Source organism: Girardinichthys multiradiatus, chromosome 5 (assembly GCF_021462225.1).
Source record: "Girardinichthys multiradiatus isolate DD_20200921_A chromosome 5, DD_fGirMul_XY1, whole genome shotgun sequence".
NCBI classification, from domain to species: domain Eukaryota; kingdom Metazoa; phylum Chordata; class Actinopteri; order Cyprinodontiformes; family Goodeidae; genus Girardinichthys; species Girardinichthys multiradiatus.
Genome location: NC_061798.1, coordinates 45,602,258 through 45,618,336, shown reverse-complemented (window position 1 = coordinate 45,618,336; position 16,079 = coordinate 45,602,258). Strand labels below are relative to the sequence as shown.

At 38.0% G+C, this 16,079-nt stretch overlaps 1 protein-coding gene and 1 long non-coding RNA gene across 6 annotated transcripts in view; one reads left to right on the top strand and one right to left on the bottom strand.

Annotated features, from left to right (window-relative positions):
* Window positions 1-16,079, bottom strand: part of nr3c2 (nuclear receptor subfamily 3, group C, member 2) — a 135,191-nt gene that overhangs the window by 11,566 nt on the left and 107,546 nt on the right. The gene's annotated exons all lie outside the window — the stretch shown is intronic.
* LOC124867855 lies at window positions 2,917-5,083 on the top strand. The gene is made up of 3 exons (XR_007038161.1): window positions 2,917-4,031; window positions 4,113-4,202; window positions 4,814-5,083. It is a non-coding gene; the product is annotated as an uncharacterized LOC124867855 (long non-coding RNA).

Here is a 16,079-nt window from a genome sequence, read left to right as displayed (position 1 = left end):
ATTATAAGAAAATCATCCAATAATGGCAACAGGTCAGTGGTGCAGATATAATCTATTAATCTGCAGATTGTTTTTTGACATGTTGGGCAGGGATTTTTGTTTTTTATCAAACAGCAAAACTATTTAATACCTTGGTCAAGGCCAGGTTTGTTTAACAAAAGGGAATTTAAAAAAAAAAAAATCAAACATCTGCTATTTTTACTTTTATGGTAAAATAGATATATTAATTTCTTTGAATGAATTAATTTAAAACACATATATTTCACAAAGCACATAGCCAAAACTAAATAGGTACATATCCAAAACATATACATACATACATCCTCAGAACTGAGAGCAATTTGTGTCTACAAAATGCATTTAACATTTTATTGCTGTAGCTGGAACTTTTGTTACAGCTACAGCAATAAAATGTTTCCCATCCCAATGGTACATTTCCATGGAAAAGCTGCTTTTGATTTTGTTTTATTTGTTTCTTTCATATGGGCTGCATGGTGGCGCAATTGGTAGCACTGTTGCCTTGCAGCAAGAAGGTCCTGGGTTCAATTCCCAGCCGGGGGTCTTTCTGCATGGAGTTTGCAGGTTCTCCCCGTGCATGCGTGGGTTTTCACCGGGTACTCCGGCTTCCTCCCACAGTCAAAAGACATGCCAGTTAGGTTAACTGGTCACTCTAAATTGCCCTTAGGTGTATGAATAAGTGTGTGCATGGTTGTTTGTGTGTTGCCCTGTGATGGACTGGCAACCTGTCCAGGGTGTACCCTGCCTCTCGCCCATAGACTGCTGGAGATAGGCACCAGCTCCCCTGCGACCCACTATGGAATAAGCGGTAGAGAATGACTGACTGTTTTTTTCATAATTTCAGTATTCAGATTTTATTAAAATGACAGTTCTTTGAGATTGTTTTTAGTTATATGAATCAGTACAACTGTATCAAAAGGAGGAGATAACACTTAAGAAACAACAGGTGACCCTGAGCAAATCAAGGCGAGTGCCCCATAATACAACGCCCATTACGCATATCTGAGTTCTCTTTCAGAGATCAGGCTTATATCATATATTACACAGATTCGCTACACACAGCGTGATAATTGTCATGTTTATTTCTTTTAAATTTGATGATTGTAGCGTACAACTAATCAAAACCAATGTTTTATATAAAATTAAAATATTACATAAGAACAATCAAAAGGGATTTTACTACAAAATGTTTTTTTATATTATGACCGTAATATAAAAGCAGCCATGGAAAGTCGAGTGGAAGGAAAAACTATGTTACAAAGAGCAACAGAAATGACCGCTGCCTTCTGAGGATTGCTCATTCAAGAGTTTGCAGGAGCTTCACAAGCTGTGGAATGCAGCTTGAATCAGTTCTACCAGAGCCACAACACATGGATGTAACCAGGTCGTGGGCAACAAATGTTGCATTCCTTGTGTTAAACCACTTCTGATCCAGAGACGTCAAAAGGGTCTTACCTGGGCTGAGGGAAAAAGAACTGGATTGGTACTTAGTGGTCCAAAGTCCTCTATTCAGATGAAAGTTTTGCATTTCAATTGAGATTTAAGGTCCTGGAGTATGGAGGAAAAGAGGAGCGGTACAGAATCCAAGGTGCTCTAGATCCACTGTGAAGTTTCCACAGTCAGTGATGATATAGGGAGCCTGTCATCTGCTTTTGGTCCACTGTGTTTTTTCAAGTCTGAAGTCAGCACAGGTATTTTCCTGATAATTTTAGAGCACTTCATTCTTCCCTCTGCTGACAAGTTTTATTGAGATGCTGACTTCATTTTCTAGCAGGAGTTGGTACCTGCTCACACTGTCAAAAGTACTAATGGTTGCTTTAATGACCATGGTATCACTGTGCTTGATTGACCAGCAAACTGGTGTGACCTAAACCCCATTGAGAATCTGTGCAGAAGAATATAAGAGACACTAGACCCAATGAGGCCACTATTAAAGCAACCTGGGCATCTCAATAGATACACAGGATGATCTCCTCTATGCCATGTTGCACTGATCCAGTAATTTATACCCAAAAAAAGCATAAGTACATACACTATAGTATATGAACATACTTTTCATTTATGTGTTAGAAATATTTACATCTTCTGACATATCAAATTTGGTTTCATTAGAAAAACAGTCGTCAAAATGAACAGAAAAAAACTATAAACAAGTTTCCCTTTTTAATTTGAATTACCAAAACTACATATATTTAATCTGTTTCTCTCATAAAACAGGTTCAAGACTGTTTAAAGTTTCACACATTTAGAGTTTGGAGAGTTATTGCATAAAACATCAGCTCCTTATGATACCTACACTAAGGCTTCAAAATATCACAAAAGGAAATCATTCACAGCTGAAAATCTGACTGAAATGTCAACAACATGGAGTAAGCTTGATACAGTTTAGAATTGGCTGGCAAGCACTCGTTTAACACGATTTGCAGAAAACGGGCCAAGCCATATGCAGCCACCAGTGTGTTCCTTTAATGACGAGATGTGGAACTGTGTAAAGGGTAATTAGAGGTGCTTGGTGAATTAGGCTTCAACGCCCACACACAAGCATGTTTTTGGGGGCATTTTCTCAGTGTTCATGATTTAAGCCAGTTTAGCAACTCGCTATTATCACACGCACCATTTCAAGTGGTAATTAGTTCTTAGGTTTAGATTCATGAACAATGAATAGAACTAAAAACTAAGTTGTCCATAGAAACTTCTCAGAAAACCCAATGAAAAATGATGTGAATGTGAACGTTAATCAAAGTAAGGCCCATGTGTGCAGTTCACTTCGTAATCAAACAGCTGCAACCTTCCCACTTTGTTATTAGCTTTAGTCAAATAATCTGTTCACAGTTAATCAGTGTTATTATCTATAGAATAGGAAAAATGTAGCCAAACAATGTTTCAGTATTCACAGTTTCTGTTTCAAATATATTGAAACTTATCTGGCAGTTATAGAGAATGCTGGTTACTACATTTAGAAACTGCTCAGGTTTAAAACATCACAAACAAATAAAACCACAGGTAAAAACAAAGATCTGGTTTAAGAAATAACCCAAAAAGAACAGCTAAACCTTTGGAAATACTTCTCATACTAATGAACTACCATGAATGCTTATAATAGATTACACCTGTAGGGAATTTTAGGTTGAATTTTGACTACAAAGTACAAAAAACAAAAACACAACCAAAGTGCATTCAAAAAGTATTCACACACCTGCATGTTTTTGTATATTGTGTTAAGAGTTTAATCACAAATTTCAGGTTATGTTATTGAGGTTTTTGGTGGTAGACCAACAGAAATATTTGTGAAATGGAAAGAAAATGATTCATGGTTTTCAAAATACTTTACAAATAAAATTCAACAAAGCACGGCATGCATTATACTGAAATATGTGGTGGTTTTATGACATATATGCAAATGTTTAAGGGGTCTGAATTCTTTAACAAAGCTCTGTTGCAGTAGAAAAGTATTTGCCCCCTGCAGATTTTGTCTTTTTTTTTTTTTTTTACATTTACATGTATATGTAAGTGTGAATCAAACAAATGTTAATAATAAGTAAATATAAAAAGTAGCTTTCAAGGGATTATTTTATTTATTAGTAGAAAATACACAATCCAAACCAACCCTGTGCTATGTGAAAATATGCTTGCCCCACACGTTAAATCATGAATGAACTCTGATTAAATACGTGTTTGGTTCAGTTTCATAACCTAGACCTGGTTACTGCTAGACCGGTTAAATCAAGAAATTGCTCTTTGTCCAAAAGTGCCCTTTTGGTCAAAATATTTATTTATTTATTTCCATAATTTCTACTGTGATACCTAATGAAAAAATGTATTAATAATGCTATTTTATATGTTAGTTCGTAAGAGAGATGACATGACAACGCCCCCCAGTCACCCCTTTACCTTTAACCTTTAGCCCCTGTGATGCAAGCAGTAACTGCCCCTCGCGCAGTGAGAAAGACTAGCAGAGCCCAGAATACGTCGCTCTCACCCAGATTCCAGGACAGTTGTTGGTCAATAAACCGGTAAGTGAGTGAATTTATAAGAGCAGCGTAACTGTCAGACAACACGACAACTTTGTATCGTTTGTGCCTCATCACCAACAGAGGAGCAGTCTGAGCAGAGAGGGGGTGAAACACAACACACATGCAGGGGGAGAAAGAAGAAAGCTCTGGCTCTCTGTGGGGAGGAAACAGGTGAGGAGAAGCTATTGTTCAGTTATGAACTAACTGCTGGCTAAAGACTTTATAGGTGTCTAAAAAACCTCCATTCAGCAGTATTACTATAATATTAAAATAAAATATAAAATAGCCTGTTACTAACAAACAATTTTGTAGATTATATCACATTTCTGTCAGAATTTGTCTCCTCAACTAATAATGTGGGTTTTTATGTTTCAATTTAATAAGTTATGGTTTTATAAAATGTTATTCTTTTTTTATTATTCAAGAAATTTATAATGACTCGTTTCTAGGAACTTGATTAGATAGTCGTGTGTGAATTTCAAGTAATGCATTTAAAAATATTTTTTAGATAATTTATAATGTGAAGAAAGATGTCTGAAACAAATAAGGAAGGAGCTGCTTGAAGCAGTCAAAGGTAGAGAGAGGATTGTTAACCAACTGGGTTAGAAAGAGTACAACAGAACAAAAATACTGAGGTTTTATATAGTCAACATAAAGCTTTTTGGCTTTATGTTGTGCACTTATGTTGAATTTCACAAACAACCAGTTTAAGAGTTACTAATGATGTTCAGATGTACTGTAAATAAATGTAGATTAAGCCATAGCTACTTTCTTGCCTGCAGAAGGAAAGTTATGGATCAGACGAGATGGAGACAGACATAACAAGAGACACTGAGCTACTGTCAACACAGGGAAGATGAGACAATAAGGACAAAGAGAGTATAGACAAAGAAAAAAACCGGGAAAGAAGAACATGTTCATAAAATAGGCCTTGCTTAGAAACTCACCTGGCATGCAGGAGTGTCTCTGCATGTGGCCCAAAATTAGGGCATTTGTATAATTTGATGATGCATTTTTTTCTTAAGAACCCATTCAACAAGGCTATAGTTCTTATTGTGAATAAATCTACATTCTTACAGGTTCCGTCAAATGTTTACTTGTATTTATTATGGAGATGAAGGTCATTCATTAGGGCTTTTAATGATTCATTTTAATAAGTGGTGTTCAAAGTTCTAGGATCTAGGTCTTGACAGGACCAGGGCCTTTCAACTTCTAGTTTGTGATTAGGATTGCCTTCTGTTGGTGGTTTCTATTTGACAGTAAAAAGGATTTATTTGACAGCACTCTTGGATTGACCACTTAGAGCAATAAAAGCCCAAGGACCTCCGTGAAGATCTTAGAAGGAGAATTTTAGATTTACACAACACTGAAAAGCTATCTGGATCCATTTCTAAAAACTGCCGGTTTCAATATAATAAGTTACAAACAATTGTACTTAAATACAAGTTATTTGGATGTGATATTACTTTGCCAAGGTCTATATGAAGATCCAAACTATTCCTCTTAAATTAAAGAACACTGGTTAGGATGTTAAGGAACACCTGTGTCATTCTCCACTCTCCACAGGATAGCCAGTTTTAGATCACTATGGACCGAAGGGGTACCAACCAACAAAAAAACCTGCTTAAACAATCACATCTTCAAGCACAACTGAAATTTCCAGCTGCCCACAAGGACGAGCTAAACAGTGTTATGATACATACATGTATGATCATACAAGACAGAGATTCTGCTGTTTGGCCATAATGTCAAGAAGTATTTCTGGAGAAGACAAGTTTCAACCAAGAAACACAGTGTCAACTGTCACCTTTCAGTGTTACTAGTGCATTGCATCTGTGGGTGGAAAATTGATTTGACCAAAATACAGTTTTTGAAAAGCACATTCAAAAATTATTACGTGGCCGTGTAGAGTGAAAACACGGGTCACCCAATCTCATAGAGGGTCATAAAGACAGACTGTAAATGGCCAAATAACTGTAAACAACAAAGACTAAAAGAAAAGTTCTGAATTTTTTGTTGATTTGTTGACTTTAGCAAAGACTATGCTGGACAAAATGGCAACATAGAATCTGAAGCACTTTCATTGGGAGTATAACTAAGGAATACACCTTGCAATGAGGGAGGGTTCCAGTTGCAAGCAGTTCAGCCTTAAGTTAAAGCCATAATATTTCTTTGATCATCCAGTCATGATGGATGCAAGGTGATAATAATGCTGGAATGAATCTATTATATTATCGGTTTGAGTATTTTATTTGATTGATTTTGACAATTGTTTGCCCTTCGATAAACAGCATTCTCTGCTGCTGTTTATAGCGGATGAACTGTATTTTATGTGATTTTGAATAATTTTCGATCTTTGTCTGGCTGGTTTGTTTCAAAGTCAAAGTTAGAAAACAAAAGACAAGTGTATCTTTCTAAAACACATTTAACCAAACATCAGTTGGACTGTATTTATAATCTTGATCATGTGTGTATCAGAAAAAAAACAATAAATTAAAACTTGGGAATAAAAATTCTTGTTTTTAGGTGTTAATGCAAAAGAAAAACAGTTCAAATAAGTCGTTAAAAGCCAGTAATATGATGTTAATGGCAAAGATGACTGGATGTAAACCTTTGACCTCCTGACTCTGTGTGCATCTGAAGCAAAGGAAAAATGTTTGCTTTGTAAACAAAATAGGTCTGCCATGTCTTATGCAGGTAAGAGATAACATCAGTGGTGTTTAGGAGTAAATATGTGATGACCAATGCTCTGTGGAGTACAGTAAACAGCCTGACCAATTTATCCCATATTAGCGTGATTAGTCAAAAACCAAGAATGCAACACACAAACAAACCAAATGAACAAGAGAATACTTTAAAGGCAGATCCTTTGTGTTTGTGTGGAGATGAGGAGCTTAACTGGTTTGAACAGGCCACTGCTTTTGTACCAAATCCAAATAGGGTCATAAGACACCGCAGGCTCAGTGAAACCTTAGCCAAGGTCAGAGAGAAATAACAACCCTTGTCTCTTTTCTCTTTATCCCACTTTTCCTCTTTGTGTTTCACTCGTCCACCTTATGTAGCATACAAATGTACTTCTACAAGCGCGCCCAAAGGCACACACACAAACCCTGACTCTATAGCTCTCCCTCAGCTGACGGGTTTTGACACCTCCTCTGTAAACAATGTCCAACTATTACATCTGAAGAGTGTAAAAGGTAGTTCCTACAATGCCTGTAGTGGAGATCTTCTTTATAAAAAAAAGCTAAACCAAGCTCCTTCACTGTGCAAACATTTCATCATGTGGACTTTGGACCATGATAAAAATCCTAGCGCAGGATAATTATTTTCCATCTCTCAATCCCTCACATTTCACAGTTATATTAAGACAAAATTTAAAATACAAACTACAATGAACCAACTGTAACACACCTCCAATCCCCTGTTTTTATTATGCATTCATGGTTCTTATATCCCCACCCGCTCTTTGATAACTCTAGTCGGGGTTTCAAGGAAGTGCAAAAAAAATAGCAGGTCTTGGAGCACTGCCTAGCGCTTGACTGGCCTTTATTAAGTACAGCAGAGCTCTCTGGAAAACCTCCAGAGGACCAGTGAGGGGAGGAGAAGGAGGCCACAGCAACAGAAGGAGCAGTTCTGCCATCCCGCTGCACTCTAAGTCTTTTCTTTCTTCCTCCTAGTTCATGTGCACCTGTTCTCATTTACTAACACTAACTCATCCTCTGAACCTGCGTAATTTTCCTTTCCCTATATTCCATAGTCTCTGTCTTTTCTGATTTCTCCAAAAACTCAGTATTTGTTGTGCAATTGAAGCCTTCTCATTTGAGAGTTTTAAATGGGAAATGCTTTTGCTATTTCTATATGATACCATAACCAATCATAAAAGGATACATATATATTACAATAAAATATGGCAAAACTGAATCCAAGATGCAAAAATGTTCAAACAAGAAATTTAGAGAAGAAAATCAAAATAAAACAAAGACTAGAAAAATGTGCATTGCCTGTGAAAATGCAGTGTGAATGCTGTGAGGTAAATTTTTTAGCTGAAAGCTGGCAGAAACAAGCTGAAATTGACTGCAGAAAATCAGCTGAAATGTAATGAATTAGAAGAAAACAGAAATGCTAACCTGGTTGAAAGTGGCTAAGGTTGACAGCAGAATATCAGCTGAAATCTGATAAATTAGTAGAATATCAGAAACATTAGCAAAGAAAAATTGTCATCTGATCTGTTTTAGCAGGAAGACTATTGGCTATAAAACAGTGTAAAAGGTGAAGTTACCTCATAACTACTTGTTGAAACAGTTGTTGAAATGCAAGAACTGACAAAACTTAACAGGAAGGAGCTGCCCATAGATCAACTGAAAATGCATAGACTGAAGCAAAAATATAGCCTAAGAAGTTGAAGTCAATGCTAAAATTACGGAGCCCGCGAGGGGACATGGAGGAATCTTTTTTCTTTTGCGTCCCCACGCAATACTTTTGCATTCGCTCGCAAACGTTGTTAATCACCTTGAGAAAGCTGTACATTTTGGAACAGCAGCACATTTGACAAACTGCTCACAAAACAAACAGCACTGATATGGCATTGATATGGTTTATTTGTCTTATGCAGGTTAACACACAGTCAACAATGCGATTAAATGCTTAGGATAAAAAGAACCGTTGAAATCACTATAAAAACAAAAGTGGTGTGCAAAAAAAGTACACATCATGCAGTAGTAATAAGCAAATAAAGTGTCACAGATGTGGTTTTGTGCAGTAGTATTGTCCAGAGTTCAGCAGTTTGACAGCAAGTGGATAATAACTGTCTTTAAGTCTGACTGAAGATCATTTTATTTAAGGCTGATTTCAAAATAAAACTCAATAAATCTCAAAAACGGGTCTCCCACAAAGTACTGCGAGATAACGCAAAGACTATTGCGTGAGAACGCAAAAAGTATACCGTGGGAATGCAAAAGTATTGTGTGGGGATGCAAAAGATAAAAAATTCCCCCATGTCCGCTCGCGGGCTCCGTATAAAATATATAAAAATGGCAGAAAATTCAGAAAAAAGAATGAACTAACAACAAATATGCTGAAGAAACACAAAAGCAAACAAGAAATTGCCTAAAAAAGGCAAATATTTTCTTCAGCTAAGAGAGAAGAGAGGAGAAAGACAAGCTAAAATGCTAACATTAGCATATTGGCTATCACTAGCATGAAGGTTGACATTAATTTATCCCATCTACTATGCAAAAAGCAATGTATAAGATAAAATGAGCTAAAACGCTAATGCTTACTACAGGCTATATTCAAAAGTCTACAAAATTGCCCTTTAAAATTATTCATTCTGGTTCTGAAAGAGATTGGACACGTTTCTGATGGAGGTTTGTTCCCGATTCTGATAGAGGGTTCCTCCTGGATCTGATGAAGATTTGTACCTGGTTCTGATGGATGCTTGTACATGGTTCTGGTGTAGATTTGTTAAACTTTCTTATGGAGATTTTTGCCAAGTTCAGGTGGAGTTGGGACCTGGTTTTGATTAAGGTTTCTTCCTGGTTCTGATGGAGTTTGGACCTGGTCTGATACAGGTTTGTACCTGGTTCTGATGAAGAATTGTACAAGGTTCTGATAAGAGTTTTTTCCTGGTACTGATGGAGCTTTTTGCCAGGTTCTGATGGAGTTTGGATCTGGTTCTGATGGAAGTTTGTTCCTGGTAATCGTTGGTTTGAGCTGCTGCAGCATCCCCTCTCAAACGACTCCCATATATATAGTTATGTGTGTCTGTGTGAGGGACCCTCTAACTGGCCGGCCTTTTTAACATGGAGTAGCATGCTCCTGACCTACTCCTAATATCTCGGAAACCGTAGGGGCTATCGATGTCATTCTTTGACCGTTTTTATCAGAACGGACAGGGGAACTATAATGTCGATCTTTTTTTTTTGACAAAAAAATAATAAAAGGCACAACAATAGGTGAAAAGAAAGGGAAAAATGGAGAGAAAGACAAAAATGCCTGAACATGCTCTCGAACAACTTTGAATAACTCAGAAACTATGAGGGCTATCGATTTCATTCATGTACAGTATGAATCTGCAGGCTTTGCTGAACAGTCATGAAGCTTTTCAAGTTTCTTCAAAAATCTGTGTAGGAGGTGTGACCCTGTAAAAAAGTGGATCATTTTGAACATTTTAACCTAAGTGAAGGCAGATTTTTTACTCTGAAACAAACCTATCTCATGGGAAAATGGTAAAGGGTATCAAAATAATTCCTTTACTGTGAGTGAGAGGACCCATTGAAGGAAAAAGCTGACAAGGCTCATGTCTCTACATACTGCCATTTAGGAGATAGGGAAATTCAAAAACGACCCTTTTCACTGAAATTCGCAGTCCTCCCTTTTCTAAGATTTTGTATTGATCCCAATGGTTCAGGAGGTGTGACATGCCTGCGCTCAAGGAGGGTTTAAAAGAAACCTGTAAAACCAAACGGCAATGACACTTACATTGCCTGAAACCAGAAAGGCAGAGCTACGTTTTGATGCATAAATTTCTTCTGTAGAGTGAAATCTGCAAGAACAAGAGGGATTTGTTCGTGAAAATTCAGTCAAGTTTCAAAAACTGAGAAAATCTAGAGTGCACTGTGACAGTTGGAGAATTCCGTCATTGGATTACAAAATTGAACTCTTGTGAAATGTTGCATAAAACATAAATCGCAATTTTATAAAAACCATAAGTGATATCAAAAAGCTGAATCATTTTAAGATATCTTAATGTCTTGTGACCCGTTTAAACTTTGAATGGAGTTTCTAGCTGAAAGTATGTGGAAGTAGTCAGCTGTGAAAGAGTGCAAACTTTTTGCAGAATTTTACAGAATTTTGCTGAATTTTTGAGATTTTCCATTCATTTCAATGGGCTAAAATTCGGCACAAAAAGCTGAATGTTTTAAAAAGTATAAAAAATATTACTAAAAAAAGTCATTTCCGGAATGTCCTAAATGAGCTGAACATTTTAAAAGTTGAATGGCTGAAATAGCACAAAGTATGAAGGAGGAGATAGGTGCCAAAAAAAGTGTTAGATATATGTAATAATAATAATAATAATAAAGAGAATAACTCTAATTAAAGGACATGAATTTCAAATAAAATTGGGAATAAAATGCACTTAAAGTATTCAAGGTTTTGAAATAAAGTTGGAATTATGACAATTTAATGTGCTATTATGGAAGATATAACATATAGCCCAATCCTCATATGTGGATATGTTGCAGCTGGTATCCCTCTTGACTGAAGATGCTTGTCTGTGTGGTGATGAGGCGTCTTTCAACAAGACAATACAGCACTTCACAACACCTGTCTGGCAAAGGATTTCCCCTAGGAGAATAATGTCCCTCTTCATGACCATTCTGCTTCTAAATCCCTTTCACAATGCTTAGGGATGGATGGCCAGATAGGTTTAGTTCCAGACCGTGGGTGCCTTTCACTAAGCCATCTTTATTTATCAATATACACCATCTACACACGATTATTGCAGTCCCTGATAAAGATGTGTAAAAGAAATTAAATAATATTTTTTCCAGCACCCTGAAAATCCCAGAAGAAACCAAACCTTTAATTCAAGTGGATTTTTTCAGTGACAAAAGAGTGTGAAGGAAGAAATGTTTTTACACAAAATGAAGACCACAGTAGTTAATGCTGTTAATACTTAAAAAGAAAAAAACATTTTGCCAAAGGCTGGACTTAAGAGGATCACTGGAAATGATTTGGTGGGGCCCATTTAGTCTTCTCCTATAACATTTCACAAGGTAGGAGTATGCAGGGAGCCCCCCATCAAATGTGGGGCCTATTTCTTCCCCGCCACACTCCCTACCAGTGGCTGGTGTCTCTGCCTGCTGGTGTATTGGTGGTCCTCGGTGACTCGGTGTCTGGTGGTTCTCGGTGTCCAGTGACTGTGGTGTCATTGCTGTAGCTCCCTGGGGCTTCTGTGCTGTGGCTGCTGGGCGGTTCCCATGGGGCTCCTCTGCTCTTCTCTGGGGGGTTTGGGGGGGTGGGGTAGTCCCGGCTGTGGTCCTTTCAGGGTTCCCGTGTTCTTGGGGAGCCCAGATCTCCTCTTTGTCTGTCTCGGGTCCATTGGGGTAGGTCTGTGGCTCCTCACACTCGCTATTACATATTTTTATGGAGAAACCTTATATACACAAGCGCGCTCACACTTAAACCCACAGGTGTATGGATTCAGGTATTAACAGACACACAGATGTTCTGTATTGAGGCGCATTTACCACTGATTACATCTTGCATTCATTAGTACCGTGCACTTTTTGGTAACATTGCTGTTAATATATATCTTCAGCGGTCTTCAAGGATGTTATCATGCATTCTCTTCATCCTTCTTTCTCTCCTCTATTCTTTTCTCCTTCTCTCCCTTTTTCCTCTTTGCCCAACATCTCTCTCTTTCTTGCTTCTTCTTTTTCCCTTTTTGTTTCCATCTCCATGTCCATTGCAATTGAAATAATCCCAAAGCTGCTTCATGTAAAGTTTATTTTATATGTCAAGTGGAGAATTATAGCATCAGCCGTAATGCTCCACTTGTGAAAGTAAATCTTTTGGGCTTTTTCTTGACACTCAGACAACAACAACAGTTCCAGAGTGCCACTCTGCCGGACAGGACACGTAAAAAATAAAATAAAATAAAATAAAATAAAACAAAAGAAATATGCAAGGAGAGGGATCTTTGACCAGTCCTCTTTGTACAATCTCTCTAGAACATCCAGACTCCTGGGTCTTCTCTCTTTTTTGTATACACTCTTGATCAAAATCTTAGGATGAGTTCGAAATTTGAATAAATTAGCAAGAAGGTTTAACCCAAAATCTACACAAAAATTCTGATTCCATGTCATTTTCTGTCAAAAAATTGACACTGTTAAAACCTCCTGATGGCAAAGGCAAGAATGCTCAATGTCTTTGAACATGGTTGGATTGTTGAGCTGCATAAAGCAAGGCTTCTCACAATGTGCCATCGCTGCTGAGGTTGTATGGAGTAAGACAGTCATTTAGAAGTTCTTCAAAGATCCTGAGGGTTATGGAACAAAAAAGTCTAGTGGTAGAACCAAATAAATTTAACCGGTGCTGAGCCGCAGGATTCGATTGGCTGTCCATCAAGGCATGAAACTGTCCCTGACCCAAATTAAGGCCATTACTGGTGCTGACTGCAGCCCAATAACCACCAGAGTGCATCTGCGTGGGAAGGGCTTCAAAAACAAAAAACGTCTTTAAAGGCGACGTCTCTTTCAACGCTACAGAATTGCCTGTTTAGACTTTGCACGGAAGCATCGAACATGGCACACTGAAAGGTGGAAGAAGGTTTTGTTCTCCGACGAGAAAAGCTCCTTCTTCAACCTTGACGGTCCTGACAGCTTCCAGCATTACTGGCATGACAAGGAGATCCCACCTGAGATGTTTTCTACACAGCACAGTAGGGGTAAAGGTTACGCCATCATGATTTGAGGAGCTATTTTCTTCAACTGCATGCCTTTACTGTATTGGGGCAGATTTGTTCTACAAATGGTCCAGAAAATTAAGAATGGAAAGTAAATAGGTTTTTCTTCTACAGTGATCTCCGTAAGTACCAAAAAGATTTTAAAAACCATTGTAAAGGGTTTTTAAGTAAATTCAACTTTTATTCTGCTTTTCAAAAAATACACACTTTTGCAACAATAATGGTCCATGGTCCTGAACCATTAACACATGAATGCCACTAAGCAGAGGACCAAGATCCAACAAAAGTTATAAAAACAAAATCACCAAATGCCTTAGAAAGATGTGCAGTCTGAATACTTCAGGAGCACTAATGGTCATTTCCAAATTTACAGTCTCTTGTATTTGTCGAATTAATTTGAACAAAGAGCTCCTGTGTAAATAGTTCATGACATGCAGCAGACTGTCAACAGATCTGCTTGTTTGCAGAGCCACACCTATGTCCACTCATAGTCGCTTTAGTCATTATTTAAAATGAGATGGGAGAGAGTGCTTCTACAGGTCCTTCTCAAAATATTAGCATATTGTGATAAAGTTCATTATTTTCCATAATGTCATGATGAAAATTTAACATTCATATATTTTAGATTCATTGCACACTAACTGAAATATTTCAGGTCTTTTATTGTCTTAATACGGATGATTTTGGCAAACAGCTCATGAAAATCCAAAATTCCTATCTCACAAAATTAGCATATCATTAAAAGGGTCTCTAAACGAGCTATGAACCTAATCATCTGAATCAACGAGTTAACTCTAAACACCTGCAAAAGATTCCTGAGGCCTTTAAAACTCCCAGCCTGGTTCATCACTCAAAACCCCAATCATGGGTAAGACTGCCGACCTGACTGCTGTCCAGAAGGCCACTATTGACACCCTCAAGCAAGAGGGTAAGACACAGACAGAAATTTCTGAACGAATAGGCTGTTCCCAGAGTGCTGTATCAAGGCACCTCAGTGAGAAGTCTGTGGGAAGGAAAAAGTGTGGCAGAAAACGCTGCACAACGAGAAGAGGTGACCGGACCCTGAAGAAGATTGTGGAGAAGGGCCGATTCCAGACCTTGGGGGACCTGCAGAAGCAGTGGACTGAGTCTGGAGTAGAAACATCCAGAGCCACCGTGCACAGGCGTGTGCAGGAAATGGGCTACAGGTGCCGCATTCCCCAGGTCAAGCCACTTTTGAACAAGAAACAGCGGCAGAAGCGTCTGACCTGGGCTACAGAGAAGCAGCACTGGACTGTTGCTCAGTGGTCCAAAGTACTTTTTTCGGATGAAAGCAAATTCTGCATGTCATTCGGAAATCAAGGTGCCAGAGTCTGGAGGAAGACTGGGGAGAAGGAAATGCCAAAATGCCAGAAGTCCAGTGTCAAGTACCCACAGTCAGTGATGGTCTGGGGTGCCGTGTCAGCTGCTGGTGTTGGTCCACTGTGTTTTATCAAGGGCAGGGTCAATGCAGCTAGCTATCAGGAGATTTTGGAGCACTTCATGCTTCCATCTGCTGAAAAGCTTTATGGAGATGAAGATTTCATTTTTCAGCACGACCTGGCACCTGCTCACAGTGCCAAAACCACTGGTAAATGGTTTACTGACCATGGTATCACTGTGCTCAATTGGCCTGCCAACTCTCCTGACCTGAACCCCATAGAGAATCTGTGGGATATTGTGAAGAGAACGTTGAGAGACTCAAGACCCAACACTCTGGATGAGCTAAAGGCCGCTATCGAAGCATCCTGGGCCTCCATAAGACCTCAGCAGTGCCACAGGCTGATTGCCTCCATGCCACGCCGCATTGAAGCAGTCATTTCTGCAAAAGGATTCCCGACCAAGTATTGAGTGCATAACTGTACACGATTATTTGAAGGTTGACGTTTTTTGTATTAAAAACACTTTTCTTTTATTGGTCGGATGAAATATGCTAATTTTGTGAGATAGGAATTTTGGGTTTTCATGAGCTGTATGCCAAAATCATCCGTATTAAGACAATAAAAGACCTGAAATATTTCAGTTAGTGTGCAATGAATCTAAAATATATGAATGTTAAATTTTCATCATGACATTATGGAAAATAATGAACTTTATCACAATATGCTAATATTTTGAGAAGGACCTGTATACCAGTGTCGTGTTGAAGGATCCTTGAAATGTTCACAATTATCTGCATTTTGTTCTGGTTTGTAGTCTAACACACTTGCATAAAGGGTTGTAGTTTCTGGCCACCACTGGAGCTACTTTCTACATACCTTACCATAAATGGTGACATCTTCGATCAGAAATTAAAGTTAGAAAATAGCACAAACTAGCACAAAGACTTTATAATATAACGTTTCTTGTATAAGCAAGAGTAAGTAATTTTTTTTATTTTATTTACAAATTGTATCACTATGCAACCAAATAACTTGAATTTGTGTATTTTATTGGGATTTTATGTGATAGACCAAATCAAAGTAATGCATACATTTCAAGGAAGGAAATTTGTTTTATAAATGAAAATCTTAAAAGTGTGGCATGCATTTTATATTCAGACCCTTTTTCTGCACACCCCT